The sequence below is a fragment of the Salmo salar genome, chromosome 07 (genome assembly GCF_965601325.2).
Source record: "Salmo salar chromosome 07, fSalSal1, whole genome shotgun sequence".
Classification (NCBI taxonomy): Eukaryota; Metazoa; Chordata; class Actinopteri; order Salmoniformes; family Salmonidae; genus Salmo; species Salmo salar.
The window spans coordinates 70,484,396-70,502,106 of NC_138297.1; the positions used below are offsets into that span (position 1 = coordinate 70,484,396).

A 17,711-nucleotide genomic window follows, 5' to 3' on the forward strand; every position below is an offset into this window, starting at 1 on the left:
TCTACTATTGGATACTACAGCCATAGGAGATGGAACTGATTGGATACTACAGCCATAGGGGATGGAACTGATTGGTTACTACAGCCATAGGAGATGGAACTGATTGGATACTACAGCCATAGGAGATGGAACTGATTGGTTACTACAGCCATAGGAGATGGAACTGATTGGATACTACAGCCATAGGGGATGGAACTGATTGGATACTACAGCCATAGGGGATGGAACTGATTGGATACTACAGCCATAGGAGATGGAACTGATTGGATACTACAGCCATAGGAGATGGAACTGATTGGTTACTACAGCCATAGGGGATGGAACTGATTGGATACTACAGCCATAGGGGATGGAACTGATTGGATACTACAGCCATAGGGGATGGAACTGATTGGTTACTACAGCCATAGGGGATGGAACTGATTGGTTACTACAGCCATAGGGGATGGAACTGATTGGATACTACAGCCATAGGGGATGGAACTGATTGGATACTACAGCCATAGGGGATGGAACTGATTGTGAATGCACACAGGTGCAGATAAGAGGTCAATCTCAGGTAAATGTCAACAGTTGAGGAATCATTAAAACAGGTCAATTAGATCTAGAGATTAGTTTTGTTTTGAGCTGTGTGCCTTTGCCATAAAGCACCATGTTGAGATGTGTAAGAGGGTTGGATAAGTCATATTCACCTTCTTAAAAGTGTTCTCCATCTTCCTGATGGTTGTCTTGGTCCATTTTGGTCTAGTTGGGCACTCCACCAGCTGTACAGAGGAAGAACGGTCAGTTGTCTTTTCTGTTTGTCTGTGCATCTATAATATCTTACAATAACATGGGTGGGTGATCAGTGTGTTCTGCAGGTATACAACTACATCCATCCTGCTAGTCTACAGTAAAAGTGCCTGGAAGAACCTTTTGTGTTGCTACACAGGCCGAACCTTTCCAGTTAAACCTGGAACCTCTCTGAAAAGGGTCTTCAAGGAACCCCTGTGTAAATGTTGGAGCCAGAACCTTGTTGTGATGGGAGGGGCTCCATTTTGAGCCTTTTAATAATATATTGTAGAGGTGACAGCCAATCAGATTGGAGGTGGGGCTGATTGGAGGTGGGGCTGATTGGAGGTGGGGCTGATTGGAGGTGGGGTTGATTGGAGGTGGGGCTGATTGGAGGTGGGGCTGATTGGAGGTGCTGCTGATTGGAGATGGGGTTGATTGGAGGTGGGGCTGATTGGAGGTGGGGCTGATTGGAGGTGGGGCTGATTGGAGGTGGGGCTGATTGGAGGTGGGGTTGATTGGAGGTGCTGCTGATTGGAGGTGGGGCAGATTGGAGGTGGGGCTGATTGGAGGTGGGGCTGATTGGAGGTGGGGCTGATTGGAGGGTGGGCTGATTGGAGGTGGGGCTGATTGGAGGTGGGGCTGATTGGAGGTGGGGCTGATTGGAGGTGGGGCTGATTGGAGGTGGGGCTGATTGGAGGTGGGGCTGATTGGAGGTGGGGCTGATTGGAGGCTTTCAGACAGTTATTTTTGGTCACCCGTTAGTGTAAATGTAGTTCCTGTTCATCATGTTAAAATTAATTAAAATGTTATTTTTGAATATGTTTACTTATGAATATTACATATTATAATATTCATAATATTAACATTGCTGATTACATACAGTAATAAAGTGGTAACTATTCCAACTTTGGGATTGGCATAGGCTCTTGAGGAACTCATACACCTCTGTTAGCCTCATTGAAGCTACAACACTGTCAGTGTTTAACCTTAACATGTGATGACAATACAACAGAACAGATGAACAGAAATGTCATTTCCTCTAAGAGGTGGTCAAAAATAGAACTATCTTAAAGTTCAATACTCACACAAGATTGCACATCTTTTTCCAGCCTTGCCAGAAGATCCTCAAAGTGTTTGGGGTACAGACCTTCCAAAGATTTCTGGTTGAACACATTGCCATAGACATCCAATATCTTGTTGATTTCCCAGATGCCAAGTTGTTTCTAAAAAATAAAATGAAAATAATTCAAGTTGTGTTGCTTGCTCTTACTCTTACTTGTTTAATAAAATGCTAAATTAGTTCAGTAACAGTCTATGTTTTGATTTATAAATATGATTTATAAATATACCTTAGCACACGTTGTACAGATTTTGGGCAGAAGTCTTTCATATATTTTTCTGGGGAACGTCTGTAACAAAATACATTTCAATTAATTACTATGCACATAACAATATTTATTTCAGGCATTTGAAACAGTATGAAAACAGTTTTCTACTTACTGGTAAAGAGTTTGTGAGAGTTTCTGTTTTGTTGAGTAATTCGTTGATCAGTCTGGGAGAGACCGTCCGTTGGAGACAGTTTGGTCTGTCGCGTCGTTTCCGGCCATGAGCGCGTCCATCCAGGTGTCCAAACATCAACGCCAGCAGACCAACCGTCATCAACATCATAGTGCGCATCTTGTCGGTCTTATTGTTTAAAGTCGTAATTAACGGAGGAGAGAAGAGCAGTGTAGCAGAACTGTAGTTTGACAGTCTGCACTTCTTCTTTCATGTTATATACCCATCACTTCACCTTTCAAAAATTCCCACAGTCGAAACGTGATGCTTAAAAGTGTAACAGCATTTCGTTAGCGCAAAATTTCCATGGAGTGGCCAGCACAAGACGCATTGGTGCTGAGCTTGCTGTTATCTCTCTTTCAGATCTACGATGTCCTGCGGTTAGATTTGTTTGTTGTGGTTTTGCGTTCTAGAGAGAGTTTACCACTTCGAGATTACTGGATGGATAAAACGAGGTTGAAGGTTCATGATTGGTGTTATTCCCCCTTCAAGCAGCTGTAGTTCTATTGAAGTTAAGGAAGAGATGCGTCTATGAGTATCTGATGCTCTATATCCACTATCTTCTTGATAACTGCTGTTCTGTAGGCTTCTAAACTGTGCTCCTCTCTACTAAATGTGAACCTGACCCACTGATGTGCTTTAATAGCTTACTTTCTAAACTGTTATTGCAATATCATAGTAAATATGACCTTTCTGGGAAATAATTTAGAGAATATTCCATTTTGTTTTTATAACTTGTAATGATTCTACTACTGAGGATTGATTAATTAATTATTTTAAAAACATTGTTTATTTTGTGTCATTAATTTAAAAGACTCAATTAAGCATTTTACTGCTATCATTCATACTATACAACACCGTCATCACTCTGGCTTAATACAAACAATAACAAAAGTGCAGAAATGCAGAAAGAATCTCTTGCTGCCAGGTCTGTCTAACCTTTGTGGTGCATCATGCTGATAAAAGCGGTTTTGTGGAGGAGGATACTGTAATGGATCATCAATGGCCTTTAACCAACCCAAAGCTTTTGCCATGCAAATTCTCACTATCTGTACCTCACTATTGGTCCCCGATCCAATGGGGTTGGTTCAGTTTTGTAAGGTTGTCTGGTACTTACTGGAAGAGGTTGGTTCTGTTCATCCCTGGGTAGGATGAGTTGACAACTCTGCTCTCTCCCCCTGATCTGTGTTACCCACTGAAACCAGGTCACACTCCTACGTGGTTCACCACTGCTAGGTCGGGTCTGACCCAGATAGATGGAGTTGTAGACGTCTGCACGTCGCCTTTCGGCTCCAATCTAAGTACTGTATGAGTCAATGTGGTCAGAGAAAAAGTGGTTCTGAAGACTGACTGAAGCATTCAGCTGATTTCCAGTCAGTCAGAACAATCAACGGCGTGTTGTACGGTTTTAAATGGTTACAAACGTCCATCAGTTGGACATTGAACCATATGGAGAAGGTGGAGACAGATTCAAATCATTTTACGTGCTACTGTGACCAACTGCCTTTTAACCCGGGTCGTCTGTGGAGCAAAATACAATGTTAGCCCACTGAGCTAAAGCCTAGGCATTAGCTCTGGGAGCTTACCTCAGAGAGCTAACACAAGTCTTCAGGTTTCAGGTAAGATTACTTATCAAGCATCATTCACTGAACTTCCTCCAAAGCCCTACAAAGACCTTTATTCTCTCCAAATCAGCAACGCAGCAAGAAACCTTTTCGTATCTGTTAAAAAAAAGTCATCATTCAGAGAATATCGGCGGAAGTTTGTATGAGGTTGCTATTTCAAGTGTCCTCAATTGTCTTCGCCCGTCATCATAATGTGTTTCATTCTTCTTCCATCATAACTGGGTTAGACCTCTGTCATAAGATCTGGGTTAGACCTCTGCCATAAGAACTGGGTTAGACCTCTGCCATAAGAACTGGGTTAGGCCTCTGTCATAAGAACTGGGTTAGGCCTCTGTCATAAGAACTGGGTTAGGCCTCTGTCATAAGAACTGTGTTAGGCCTCTGTCATAAGAACTGGGTTAGACCTCTGTCATAAGAACTGGGTTAGACCTCTGTCATAAGAACTGGGTTAGGCCTCTGTCATAAGAACTGGGTTAGGACTCTGGCCATAAGAACTGGGTTAGGCCTCTGCCATAAGAACTGTGTTAGGACTCTGCCATAAGAACTGGGTTAGACCTCTGCCATAAGAACTGGGTTAGACCTCTGTCATAAGAACTGGGTTAGGACTCTGGCCATAAGAACTGGGTTAGACCTCTGTCATAAGAACGGGGTTAGGCCTCTGTCATAAGAACTGGGTTAGACCTCTGCCATAAGAACTGGGTTAGGCCTCTGTCATAAGAACTGGGTTAGGCCTCTGTCATAAGAACTGTGTTAGGCCTCTGTCATAAGAACTGGGTTAGACCTCTGTCATAAGAACTGGGTTAGGCCTCTGTCATAAGAACTGGGTTAGACCTCTGCCATAAGAACTGGGTTAGACCTCTGTCATAAGAACTGGGTTAGACCTCTGCCATAAGAACTGGGTTAGGACTCTGTCATAAGAACTGGGTTAGACCTTTGCCATAAGAACTGGGTTAGACCTCTGCCATAAGAACTGGGTTAGACCTCTGTCATAAGAACTGGGTTAGACCTCTGTCATAAGAACTGGGTTAGACCTCTGTCATAAGAACTGGGTTAGGCCTCTGTCATAAGAACTGGGTTAGACCTCTGTCATAAGAACTGGGTTAGGCCTCTGTCATAAGAACTGGGTTAGACCTCTGTCATATGAACTGGGTTAGACCTCTGTCATAAGAACTGGGTTAGGACTCTGTCATAAGAACTGGGTTAGACCTCTGTCATAAGAACTGGGTTAGAGCTTTGCAATAAGAACTGGGTTAGACCTCTGCAATAAGAACTGGGTTAAACCTCACATAGTATGGCACCACTTACAGCAGTACAGGTAATGTCTCTCTGGATACAGCTAGTCTAAACATTGTATAGTCTAATGTTACATTTGGTATATCTAGTCAGAGGTGTGGTGGGGGGTCACAGTTAGGAGCTGAGAGGTGTGGTGGTGGTGGGGGGGTCACAGTTAGGAGCTGAGAGGTGGTGGGGGGGGTCACAGTTAGGAGCTGAGAGGTGTGGTGGTGGTGGGGGGTCACAGTTAGGAGCTGAGAGGTGTGGTGGGGGGGGGGGGGGGTCACAGTTAGGAGCTGTGAGGTGTGGTGGTGGTGGGGGGGTCACAGTTAGGAGCTGAGAGGTGGTGGGGGGGGTCACAGTTAGGAGCTGAGAGGTGTGGTGGTGGTGGGGGGTCACAGTTAGGAGCTGAGAGGTGTGGTGGGGGGGGGGTCACTGTCACCATGGGGTAATTATGGGTAATTCTCAGGAAGATACATCCTTTGTTTGCTCTCTGAAAGCCCTCCGTTTCCTCTGCTGATGTGGAACAGGAAATAGCTGTAAAAACTCCAGGTCATTATCTCTCTGTCTGTGTTTCATCACCTTAAACACTCCAGAGGTGGAATACAAGAACCTGGCCCAGCCACGCCCCCGGCCACACCACCAGTCATGCCACCGGCCACACCCCCGGCCAAACCTCCACCAGCTGCTTCCTCTGGCCTGCATGCGGAGCAGAGAAGAGCAGAGAGGAACCAGGAAGTAAGTGTTTACCTGTCTCAGGTGTCAGGTGTCATCATGTTGTCATTTACCTGAACTGGGGAAGCAGGTGAACTTCCTGATTGGACAATCCCACTGTTGGAGCATGCTCTCTGCATGACACAATACACACACTCATTCACCAACACACACCAACACACACACACACACACACACACACACACACACACACACACACACACACACACCACACACACACACACACACACACACACACACACACACACACACACACACACATTTAGACACAAACACAAGTACACACACTTGGAGACACACACACACGTCAACGATAGTTAATGTTATTGTATGCTCCAGACATTATCAGTAATGACACTCCAAGGTTTAGATAATGTGTTTTATTGAGCATAATGACAGCACTTCTGTTTCTGTCATCAACTCTCACTGAATTGACAGATATTATATATTGTTTGCTATAATAATGAAGGCCTAAAATGCCTGTGTAATTTTACTGAAAATGATTCCCATTTCAACATCACAGTCTGCAGATGTTTTCCGGACCCTGATTAAGTCTAGTACTGGACTCAATGGAGAATCTCCGGGAAACTGGCCCAATCAATTTAGGAACCATTTATTGATGAATTCACCCTTAAACCTTGCTCTGTGGTCGCTGTACACAGTGAACAATGTATTTCTATGGGAAGTAGAGTTATGTATGTGTGTTGAATGTGTGAATTTAATGTTGATTGTATGTTCAGCTTCTAGAGATCATTCTGGAAAAATAAAGTTAATCTACTTCTGTCTAACGCTACACTGTATTCTAGTCCAGGCTCATCCTATATAACTACTGCTGTCTAAGTCTACACTGTATTCTAGTCCAGGCTCATCCTATATAACTACTGCTGTCTAAGTCTATACTGTATTCTAGTCCAGGCTCATCCTATATAACTACTACTGTCTAAGTCTATACTGTATTCTAGTCCAGGCACATCCTATATAACTACTGCTGTCTAAGTCTATACTGTATTCTAGTCCAGGATCATCCTATATAACTACTGTTGTCTAAGTCTATACTGTATTCTAGTCCAGGATCATCCTATATAACTACTGATGTCTAAGTCTACACTGTATTCTAGTCCAGGCTCATCCTATATAACTACTGCTGTCTAAGTCTATACTGTATTCTAGTCCAGGCTCATCCTATATAACTACTGCTGTACACATTTAAAGTTATTCTACTGCTGTCTAAGTCTATACCGTACACTGTGTAAAGACACGATAATAAATATGAAAAGAAGAATGTGCTTTTGAAAAGTTTTTATTTTAGGAATCTTAGGTTACAAACACTGTGGCAAATTCAATACATTTCCCCATGTTACAGACAGCTGCATTCACTTACTATATAAATACAATCACTTTATAGCAAAATACGTATTTGTTCAATAGATGTATAAATAACTTAAACATTTCATAATAATTTAACAATGACAATAACTTAAAAATGGAATAGATTCTCTGTTTAAATATATTCTCCAAAAAGCTTAATAAATATAGTATTATTATTGTGTCCAGCACAAGATGTAGAAAGTAAGGGCCACAATGCGGCTACAAATGAAATGCTCAAGACCCTGCACATTTGATGTGAACAGAATCATGATGCATTTGAAATACATTTCACCAGTTTGCATGTTTCTTAGTAACAACAATAAATAGATCAATAATAAATAAGCAATGCAAAATGAATACAAAAAAACACAATATCCTTATAGGATATAAGGTACAGAAACATAGCATGACTAAAATCTAGATGTACATCTCTCTGTGATGATATAGGATGTGTTGGATCTAGATGTACATCTATATGTGATGATATAGGATGTGTTGGATCTAGATGTACATCTCTATGTGATGATATAGATGTGTTGGATCTAGATGTACATCTCTATGTGATGATATAGGATGTGTTGGATCTAGATGTACATCTCTATGTGATGATATAGGATGTATTTGAATCCTGTATTTGGATCTAGGCGTGCACACAGAAGTCTTTCAGGAAGGTGAAGAGGATGTCAATCTCTCCAATGGCTTTCTTTATCCCTTTCCCCTCCTCCATCTGAAACAAGAAACCAAAAACAATGGGGGTTTAGACAAAGATCACATTCAATCAAATGTTCAATGGATTCATTTTCACTTTGATTAATGCATTAACTCTTGTTCATAACTTTTGTTTATCATGTTTCTTTGTGACAAGTATGAAAATGATCAAGTCTGTACAGGTATAATGGAGAATTACCCCGGCCAACTTCTTGCGGAAAGCAATGCTGTGGTGGTGGTCATTGTAGTGTTTAATAGCCTAGAAGAAAGAGAGAGGAAATCAGTCCCTTTCTCTGAGTGATAAAAACACCATCTCTACACAATATCACACCTCAGATCTCTGACAGAGACAGAGACAAACAGAGTGAAACATAGGAGTGTGTTGAAAAGGTAAAGAATGGATGAAGAGAGAAGGGGATGAAATAAAGGAGTGTAGGTAAAGCAAATGACGGAGAGGAGAACTTACACAGCCGTGTTCCTTCAGGTCTCTGCTGACTCGGGCCAGGTCTTCCTTCAGGGCAGGGAGTTTAGGATGATGCTTGTCCTGCTTCTCCTTAGTGGTCAGGATGTTACTCAGGTAGAAGTCCAGGATGTTAGCATGCAGGCAGCAGATGTCTCTGTGGTTCTGCCATTGGAGACGTCAGTTCAAAGTTCAGTTCAAAGGCATCAATTCATTAGTATGATATGATTCCTATTGCCTACAGCTGCATCAGGTGGTAGAAATAGAAAATACAACACTAAACTAAATACCATTTCACACCAAGCTGTAAAATAATGTAGGCTAGACATGGATTAACATGACATTACTCATAGGTTTAATAGACAGACCTTTTTAGTATCGATGTCTGGCATCAGTTTAGTGTCAGTATCAGTGTCAGAACTTTGCGCCTGTTGAAACAGACAGGAATGGTATTATTAGGCTTTTTAGTCATTATCATAATGAAATAAACCCGCATAAAATACAAAATAATAGGCTACTAGTTCTACAAATAGAATATATTTAGTTTAGTCCTACAATTATAAGCCATTATGGAATATGATAAAGTAACTTACATGTTGAGCCACCAGCTGTACCATGGTGTCGGTATCCGCGCTGTGCAGGGGGGCGCTGAGCGGGCGATGGATGGAGTGCGCCACGGATTCGCGCAGCAGACAGACGCTCATCACCACTACCACAGCGGCTACGAGTTGGACCGAACTGAACTTCATATTGGCTCCGGGAGATTTGTCTTTCTTCGTTTGAATAATAATGCGAAAATATCACAGTTCGCCTGGAAAGAATAAATTACAGTCAGATATCTTGTTTTGATTTCGGTCAGCCTTATCTAATCCTATTTATAGACTACACGCTACAGGTGATCATAAATCTATTTTGCAAGAGAGACCTGTTGTAATACTACAACCAAGACCGTAGATTAAACTGCTTACCTTACGGGTTGGTTTGGTAGGTTGTCATGTTTTCTACCTGGTAGGGACAGTATTTATATTGTCTTGGAGGCCTTGGTGGAGGAGACGTCATTGTGGTTCCTTTCTCGGGTATCCTCCCTCCCTCCCTCCCCAGCTTCCTTACCTGGGTTAACCAGGTCAACGTTATTACACCGAACTCAAAACTATACCGAAATGTACACAAAAATAACATAACAGTCAAAAAAAGGGAAGTTGATGTGTGAACAAAAAGATGACTTAAGATAAATACATGTGTGTTCCTAAATGAATCAGTCGTCAAAAAGAGAACTGATGGCCAAGGTTCTGGATGTTGTGTCTACGTCACCAAGTTCATTCATGTTTGGAATGATTGCGTCAGTTTTCTCCTCGGGTGGTTTAGGATGCTGGAACATCCGATAGAGCAGGTATTCCCAACCTGGGAGTACGACAAATAAAAATGTGATTCACATTTTAAAAATGTTTTTATTTATTTTTTATTAATGCTTCTCATTTTCAAACAGTCCATTTATATATTCCAACGGGACGATACATTTGGGTGAGTTTTTTTCCTCGACTGAGTAGCCTCGTTTCACTTCCAAAAAGAAAATTAAACAATCTAGTGTTCAGCGAAACAACAACACAATGTCAAATACAGGAAGCCTAGTCAAATAATGAATATCCAATCAGTTAACCGTTACTCTATCGCGGGAATTCCACTAATGGTCCAAATGTAGCCAAACGTAGCTGCTGCTCATTCCGTTTGCTCCAAAATGGATAAATGGTCAAAAAAAAGTAAGGCCCACGTCCATAGAGACACATACCAGCTCTACTGGTAGTACTGCTACTACCAGCAGTACTACACCTGCTACTACCAGCAGCACTACACCTGCTACTACCAGCAGTACGACACCTGCTACTACCAGCAGTACTACACCTGCTACTACCAGCAGTACTACACCTGCTACTACCAGCAGCACTACACCTGCTACTACCAGCAGTACTACACCTGCTACTACCAGCAGTACTACACCTGCTACTACCAGCAGTACTACACCTGCTACTACCAGCAGCACTACACCTGCTACTACCAGCAGTACGACACCTGCTACTACCAGCAGTACTACACCTGCTACTACCAGCAGTACTACACCTGCTACTACCAGCAGCACTACACCTGCTACTACCAGCAGTACTACACCTGCTACTACCAGCAGCACTACACCTGCTACTACCAGCAGTACTACACCTGCTACTACCAGCAGCACTACACCTGCTACAACCAGCAGTACTACACCTGCTACTACCAGCAGTACTACACCTGCTACTACCAGCAGCACTACACCTGCTACTACCAGCAGTACTACACCTGTTCAAACAACTTTCCTAATCCATCCTTAGGTATCCTAAAACGTAAATAATTGATACAATTTAAGACGGAATATACTGTGTTCAATAGCGGATAAAATCAAAGTGGAACAAACAAAAGAGTCCACTTGGCTTGACTCTCATTCTGAATAGCCGTACTTCTTAATTTCTCAAAGGAAAAACATCAACCAATTTCTAAAGACTGTTGACATCTAGTGGAAGCCATAGGAACTGTAACCAGATGCCTCAAAAATCTAGTTTACCATAGAAACCCTATTGAAAACACAGTGAACTCAATTTTTCTTTCCTGGATGGTTTGTCCTCGGGGTTTCACCTGCCAAATAAGTTCTGTTATAGTCACAGACATGATTTTGACAGTTTTAGAAACTTTTGAGTGTTTCCTATCTAAATCTACCAATTATATGCATATCCTAGCTTCTGGGCCTGAGTAGCAGGCAGTTTACTTTGGGCACGCTTTTCATCCGGACGTCAAAACACCGCCCCCTATCCCAAAGACGTTTTAACAAGGACAACACACAGGTCTTTCCATCATTGTAGGATTTTTGTGTGTAAATTAACTCAAGGTAATGGACAATGTTAAATGTGATATAGCGAAGCACCTGAGTGAGTTGGGTGCGCAATTACGCAGGTACTTTCCCGAAATGGATGACATAAACAACTGGATTCGTTATCTCTTTCATGCCCTGCCTCCAGTCCACTTACTGGTATCTGAACAAGAGAGCCTCATCGAAATTACAACAAGAGGTTCTGTGAAAATGTAATTAAATCAGAAGCCACTGCCAGATTTCTGGATTGGGCTGCGCTCAGAGTATCCTGCCTTGGCAAATCGTGCTGTTAAGACACTGATGCCCTTTGCAACCATGTACCTATGTGAGAGTGGATTCTCGGCCCTCATTAGCATGAAAACTAAATACAGGCACAGACTGTGTGTTGAAAATGATTTAAGACTGAGACTCTCTCCAATACAACCCAACATTGCAGAGTTATGTGCATCCTTTCAAGCACACCCTTCTCATTAACCTGTGGTGAGTTATTCACAATTTCCATAAAAAAATACAGTTTTATATGTAAGATGGCTAAATAAAGAGCAAAATTATTGATTATTATTATATTGTTATTTGTGCCCTGGTCCTATAAGAGCTCTTTGTCACTTCCCACGAGCCTGGTTGTGACAAAAACTCATTCTCATTCTTATGTTTAATAAATGTATCGTATAGTGTGTGTGTGTGGCAGGCTTACAATGATGGCAAAAAACAACATTTGAGAGTGCGCTGACCCTGGTGCTAGAGGTTGAAGGTTTGAAGGGGTAAGGGACTATAAAACGTTTGCGAACCACTGCTCTATAACAACCAAAAAGACTTAACTCAGAGGAGACCCGTGGAACCTCTAGTACCAACCAGTCTTAACTCAGAGGAGACCCGTGGAACCTCTAGTACCAACCAGTCTTAACTCAGAGGAGATCCGTGGAACCTCTAGTACCAACCAGTCTTAACTCAGAGGAGACCTGTGGAACCTCTAGTACCAACCAGTCTTAACTCAGAGGAGACCTGTGGAACCTCTAGTACCAACCAGTCTTAACTCAGAGGAGACCCGTGGAACCTCTAGTACCAACCAGTCTTAACTCAGAGGAGACCTGTGGAACCTCTAGTACCAACCAGTCTTAACTCAGAGGAGACCCGTGGAACCTCTAGTACCAACCAGTCTTAACTCAGAGGAGACCCGTGGAACCTCTAGTACCAACCAGTCTTAACTCAGAGGAGATCCGTGGAACCTCTAGTACCAACCAGTCTTAACTCAGAGGAGACCCGTGGAACCTCTAGTACCAACCAGTCTTAACTCAGAGGAGACCTGTGGAACCTCTAGTACCAACCAGTCTTGAGAGTCTTATAGTTACTAGAAGTCTAATTTAGAAGCGAGGTGAAGTAGTATGGGAGTTTCTGTAGAAGTGCTTTATATAGAAATAATAGCCAATGTTGGGCCCTTCTGGTAGTCAGCGATTCCAAGCCAACAGAACTAGATAAGAGACAATGATGCGTACGGAAATTATCATCAGTTATGAAACAAAGTCTGTGTGGTAGACTGAATATAGAGGTTTTAACACAGAGGCTGAGTGGTAGACTGAATCTAGAGGTTTTAATACAGAGGCTGAGCGGTAGACTGAATCTAGAGGTTTTAACACAGAGGCTGAGTGGAAGACTGAATCTAGATGTTTTAACACAGAGGCTGAGCGGTAGATTGAATCTAGAGGTTTTAACACAGAGGCTGAGTGGTAGACTGAATCTAGTGGTTTAAAAGGGCTAAATTGAGCAATTTAATTAATTACATTTCTCACCCTCGTGGCGATCCAGCTATGTTTTGGAAGGCTATTAAATCACTAAAAAGAAGCAGCCATTCTATTTAATTCCAGGACTATAACACACAAAATGTCAATAACGGACACCTTTTACCAACATGTTATTGCAGCAGGCCATTTACCTGAAAGGGGCAACAGCAGCAATAAGGACAACTCTGAAAAGACTGTTCAAGACACAAGCTCATCTCTAAAGCACGGTGATGTTGTCATAGACTTACCTGATACCTTAAATGGTGTCCCGCTGTTCTCTCTAAGGCAAGTCACTACTAGGGAGGTTCTGGATGTTCTGTATTCATCAAGTCACTTCTAGGGAAGTTCTGGATGTTCTGTCTTCATCAAGTCACTACTAGGGATGTTCTGTCTTCATCAAGTCACTACTAGGGAAGTTCTGGATGTTCTGTCTTCATCAAGTCACTACTAGGGAGGTTCTGGATGCTCTCATAGTTATTGATGTTAAAGAGTCCACTGGGCCAGACATGCTTGACCCGTGTATTCTACTGCTTGCTGGGCCAGACATGCTTGACCCGTGTATTCTACTGCTTGCTGCACCTCATGTTGAAGTCAATATGCTGAAGGAGTTCAGTCTAATGTTCTTAACATAACCAAAGGAGTTCTCAATACAATCAATGCCCTTTACTGTTCACTATTCACATTCATAATGTTGGTTTGTCCCTGAATAATAACAACTGGGACCTACAGCTCAAGCAGCTAAGTTAGCTAGCTAGTTAACATGAGTCTATCAGGCTACATCTTGGCTACAAATTAAAGTTAAATCGTCTCAGGCCAGTGGCACAATATATGAATTCATGGTTAGATCAGAATCGCCGTCATAATCATTGTTCTGTACAGAGAATTAAGTCAAAACCACAAGTCCAAATCCCCATCTCCATCCATGGTTTAGGAAAGGGCTGATTTAGCGAGCTAGCTACAGCAGGAAATCAACACAAGCAGACCAGAGTCAGACACATTTTGCTAGGACAAGCTAGCTACAGCAGGACATCAACACAAGCAGACCAAGTCAGACACGTTTTGCTAGGACAAGCTAGCTACAGCAGGACATCAACACAAGCAGACCAGAGTCAGACACGTTTTGCTAGGACAAGCTAGCTACAGCAGGACATCAACACAAGCAGACCAAGTCAGACACGTTTTGCTAGGACAAGCTAGCTACAGCAGGACATCAACACAAGCAGACCAAAGTCAGACACGTTTTGCTAGGACAAGCTAGCTACAGCAGGACATCAACACAAGCAGACCAAAGTCAGACACGTTTTGCTAGGACAGGCTAGCTACAGCAGGACATCAACACAAGCAGACCAGAGTCAGACACGTTTTGCTAGGACAACTGTTGAGTTCAGCTCAACACTGATTTGCTAATTCTTTTATATATATTTTTTTATTAAGGGAGGCCAAACGCTTGCTGGCATCAATCAATCAAACACTACGGCGGCAACATGTCATACTCCTTTTGACCAGACAGAATCAGATACATGGGCTACACATACTGAGACAGGGAGGCGCTGTTTCCCCTCGCTATGATGATTTCTCCGGTGAGATTTAGCCACTTTCGAATCGATGGAAAAATGATGAAAACACAGAGAGACGAAAGAGATTATGATTTAAAATGTTTTTATATATATTTGGGTAAGCCTGGCTTCCCTTAACATCCATGAATACACACCACTGCTAATATGTTTATCTGTGTATCTGATAAACATGCTCCATTGAAGAGATTAGGAATGAAAGATAGAGCCAACCTCCTGGGTCACTCCTGAACATGATGAGTTATTTCAGCTAAGGAACAAAGCTTGGTCTGAAGACAGACAGTCAGACTGGTAGCTCTACTGACTGGCTCACCTTCAGACAACTTAGAAACACATGTACTACTTCCACTAGAATGGCTAAATAGAGCTATTTATGTTTATGACTCTCCTTTACTTTTTTAAGTGTTCTACTGCGCTCGCCATCACCTCGCTTAACCAGGTGGGCGTTTCTTTAGCCTCCAGATTAAAAAAGTCTCCAGTCATGTAAAATGACATAGATTTGCATGAAATGCGTTGATAAAAGGCCAATTTTTTTCCGGATCCTTGGCTACTAAAAATGTTCCCCATGTGTGGAACTTCAGTAAGTGCCTCTACTCTTCTGCTCTTTGTCACTACGCAAATACGACGATATGCATGATGCTTTATTTGAAAGATTTTTATTTCTCATGCATTCGGTTACCTCAGAACTCCCCTAGGAGTAAACACTCTGCTGAGTTGGTGTGATATATAGGAGTAAACCTGGGATGAGTTGGTGTGATATATAGGAGTAAACCTGGGCTGAGTTGGTGTGATATATAGGAGTAAACCTGGGCTGAGTTGGTGTGATATATAGGAGTAAACCTGGGCTGAGTTGGTGGGATATATAGGAGTAAACATGGGCTGAGTTGGTGTGATAAATAGGAGTTAACCTGGGCTGAGTTGGTGTGATATATAGGAGTAAACCTGGGCTGAGTTGGTGTGATATATAGGAGTAAACCTGGGCTGAGTTGGTATGATATATAGGAGTAAACCTGGGCTGAGTTGGTGTGATATATAGGAGTAAACCTGGGCTGAGTTGGTGTGATATATAGGAGTAAACCTGGGATGAGTTGGTGTGATATATAGGAGATAACCTGGGCTGAGTTGGTGTGATATATAGGAGTAAACCTGGGCTGAGTTGGTGTTATAAATAGGACTTAACCTGGGCTGAGTATGTGTGATATATAGGAGTAAACCTGGGCTGAGTTGGTGTGATATATAGGAGTTATCCTGGGCTGAGTTGGTGTGATATATAGGAGTAAACCTGGCCTGAGTTGGTGTGATATATAGGCGTAAACCTGGACTGAGATGGTGTGATATATAGGAGGTAACCTGGGCTGAGTTGGTGTGATATATTGGAGTAAACCTGGGCTGAGTTGGTGTGATATAAATAGGAGGTAACCTGGGCTGAGTTTGTGTGATATATAGGAGTAAACCTGGGCTGAGTTGGTGTGATATATAGGAGTAAACCTGGGCTGAGTTGGTGTGATATATAGGAGGTAACCTGTGCTGGGTTGGTGTGATATATAGGAGTAAACCTGGGCTGAGTTGGTGTGATATATAGGAGCAAACCTGGGCTGAGTTGGTGTGATATATAGGAGGTAACCTGGGCTGAGTTTGTGTGATATATCGGAGTAAACCTGGGCTGAGTTGGTGTGATATATAGGAGTAAACCTGGGCTGAGTTGGTGTGATATATAGGAGTAAACCTGGGCTGAGTTTGTGTGATATATAGGAGTAAACCTGGGCTGAGTTGGTGTGATATATAGGAGGTAACCTGGGCTGAGTTGGTGTGATATATAGGAGTAAACCTGGGCTGAGTTGGTGTGATATATAGGAGTAAACCTGGGCTGAGTTTGTGTGATATATAGGAGTAAACCTGGGCTGAGTTGGTGTGATATATAGGAGTTAACCTGTGCTGAGTTGGTGTGATATATAGCAGTAAACCTGGGCTGAGTTGGTGTGATATATAGGAGTAAACCTGTGCTGAGTTGGTGTGATATATAGCAGTAAACCTGGGCTGAGTTGGTGTGATATATAGGAGTAAACCTGGCCTGAGTTGGTGTGATATATAGGCGTAAACCTGGACTGAGTTGGTGTGATATATAGGAGGTAACCTGGGCTGAGTTGGTGTGATATATTGGAGTAAACCTGGGCTGAGTTGGTCTGATATAAATAGGAGGTAACCTGGGCTGAGTTGGTGTGATATATAGGAGTAAACCTGGGCTGAGTTGGTGAGATATATAGGAGATAACCTGGGCTGAGTTGGTGTGATATATAGGAGTAAACCTGGGCTGAGTTGGTGTGATAAATAGGACTTAACCTGGGCTGAGTTGGTGTGATATATAGGAGTAAACCTGGGCTGAGTTGGTGTGATATATAGGAGTAAACCTGGGCTGAGTTGGTGTGATATATAGGAGCAAACCTGGGATGAGTTGGTGTGATATATAGGAGGTAACCTGGGCTGAGTTTGTGTGATATATCGGAGTAAACCTGGGCTGAGTTGGTGTGATATATAGGAGTAAACCTGGGCAGAGTTGGTGTGATATATAGGAGTAAACCTGGGCTGAGTTTGTGTGATATATAGGAGTAAACCTGGGCTGAGTTGGTGTGATATATAGGAGGTAACCTGGGCTGAGTTGGTGTGATATATAGGAGTTAACCTGGGCTGAGTTGGTGTGATATATAGGAGTTAACCTGGGCTGAGTTGGTGTGATATATAGGAGTAAACCTGGGCTGAGTTGGTGTGATATATAGGAGTTAACCTGGGCTGAGTTGGTGTGATATATAGGAGTAAACCTGTGCTGAGTTGGTGTGATATATAGCAGTAAACCTGGGCTGAGTTGGTGTGATATATAGGAGTAAACCTGGCCTGAGTTGGTGTGATATATAGGCGTAAACCTGGACTGAGTTGGTGTGATATATAGGAGGTAACCTGGGCTGAGTT

At 42.5% G+C, this 17,711-nt stretch overlaps 1 long non-coding RNA gene across 1 annotated transcript; it reads right to left on the reverse strand.

Moving 5' to 3' along the window:
• Positions 1-1,835: 1,835 nt before the first annotated feature.
• Positions 1,836-2,513, reverse strand: LOC145879969 (uncharacterized). The gene is made up of 3 exons (XR_014392841.1): positions 2,275-2,513; positions 2,124-2,183; positions 1,836-1,997 (listed from the first exon to the last, which is right to left on the reverse strand). It is a non-coding gene; the product is annotated as an uncharacterized LOC145879969 (long non-coding RNA).
• Positions 2,514-17,711: the final 15,198 nt, after the last annotated feature.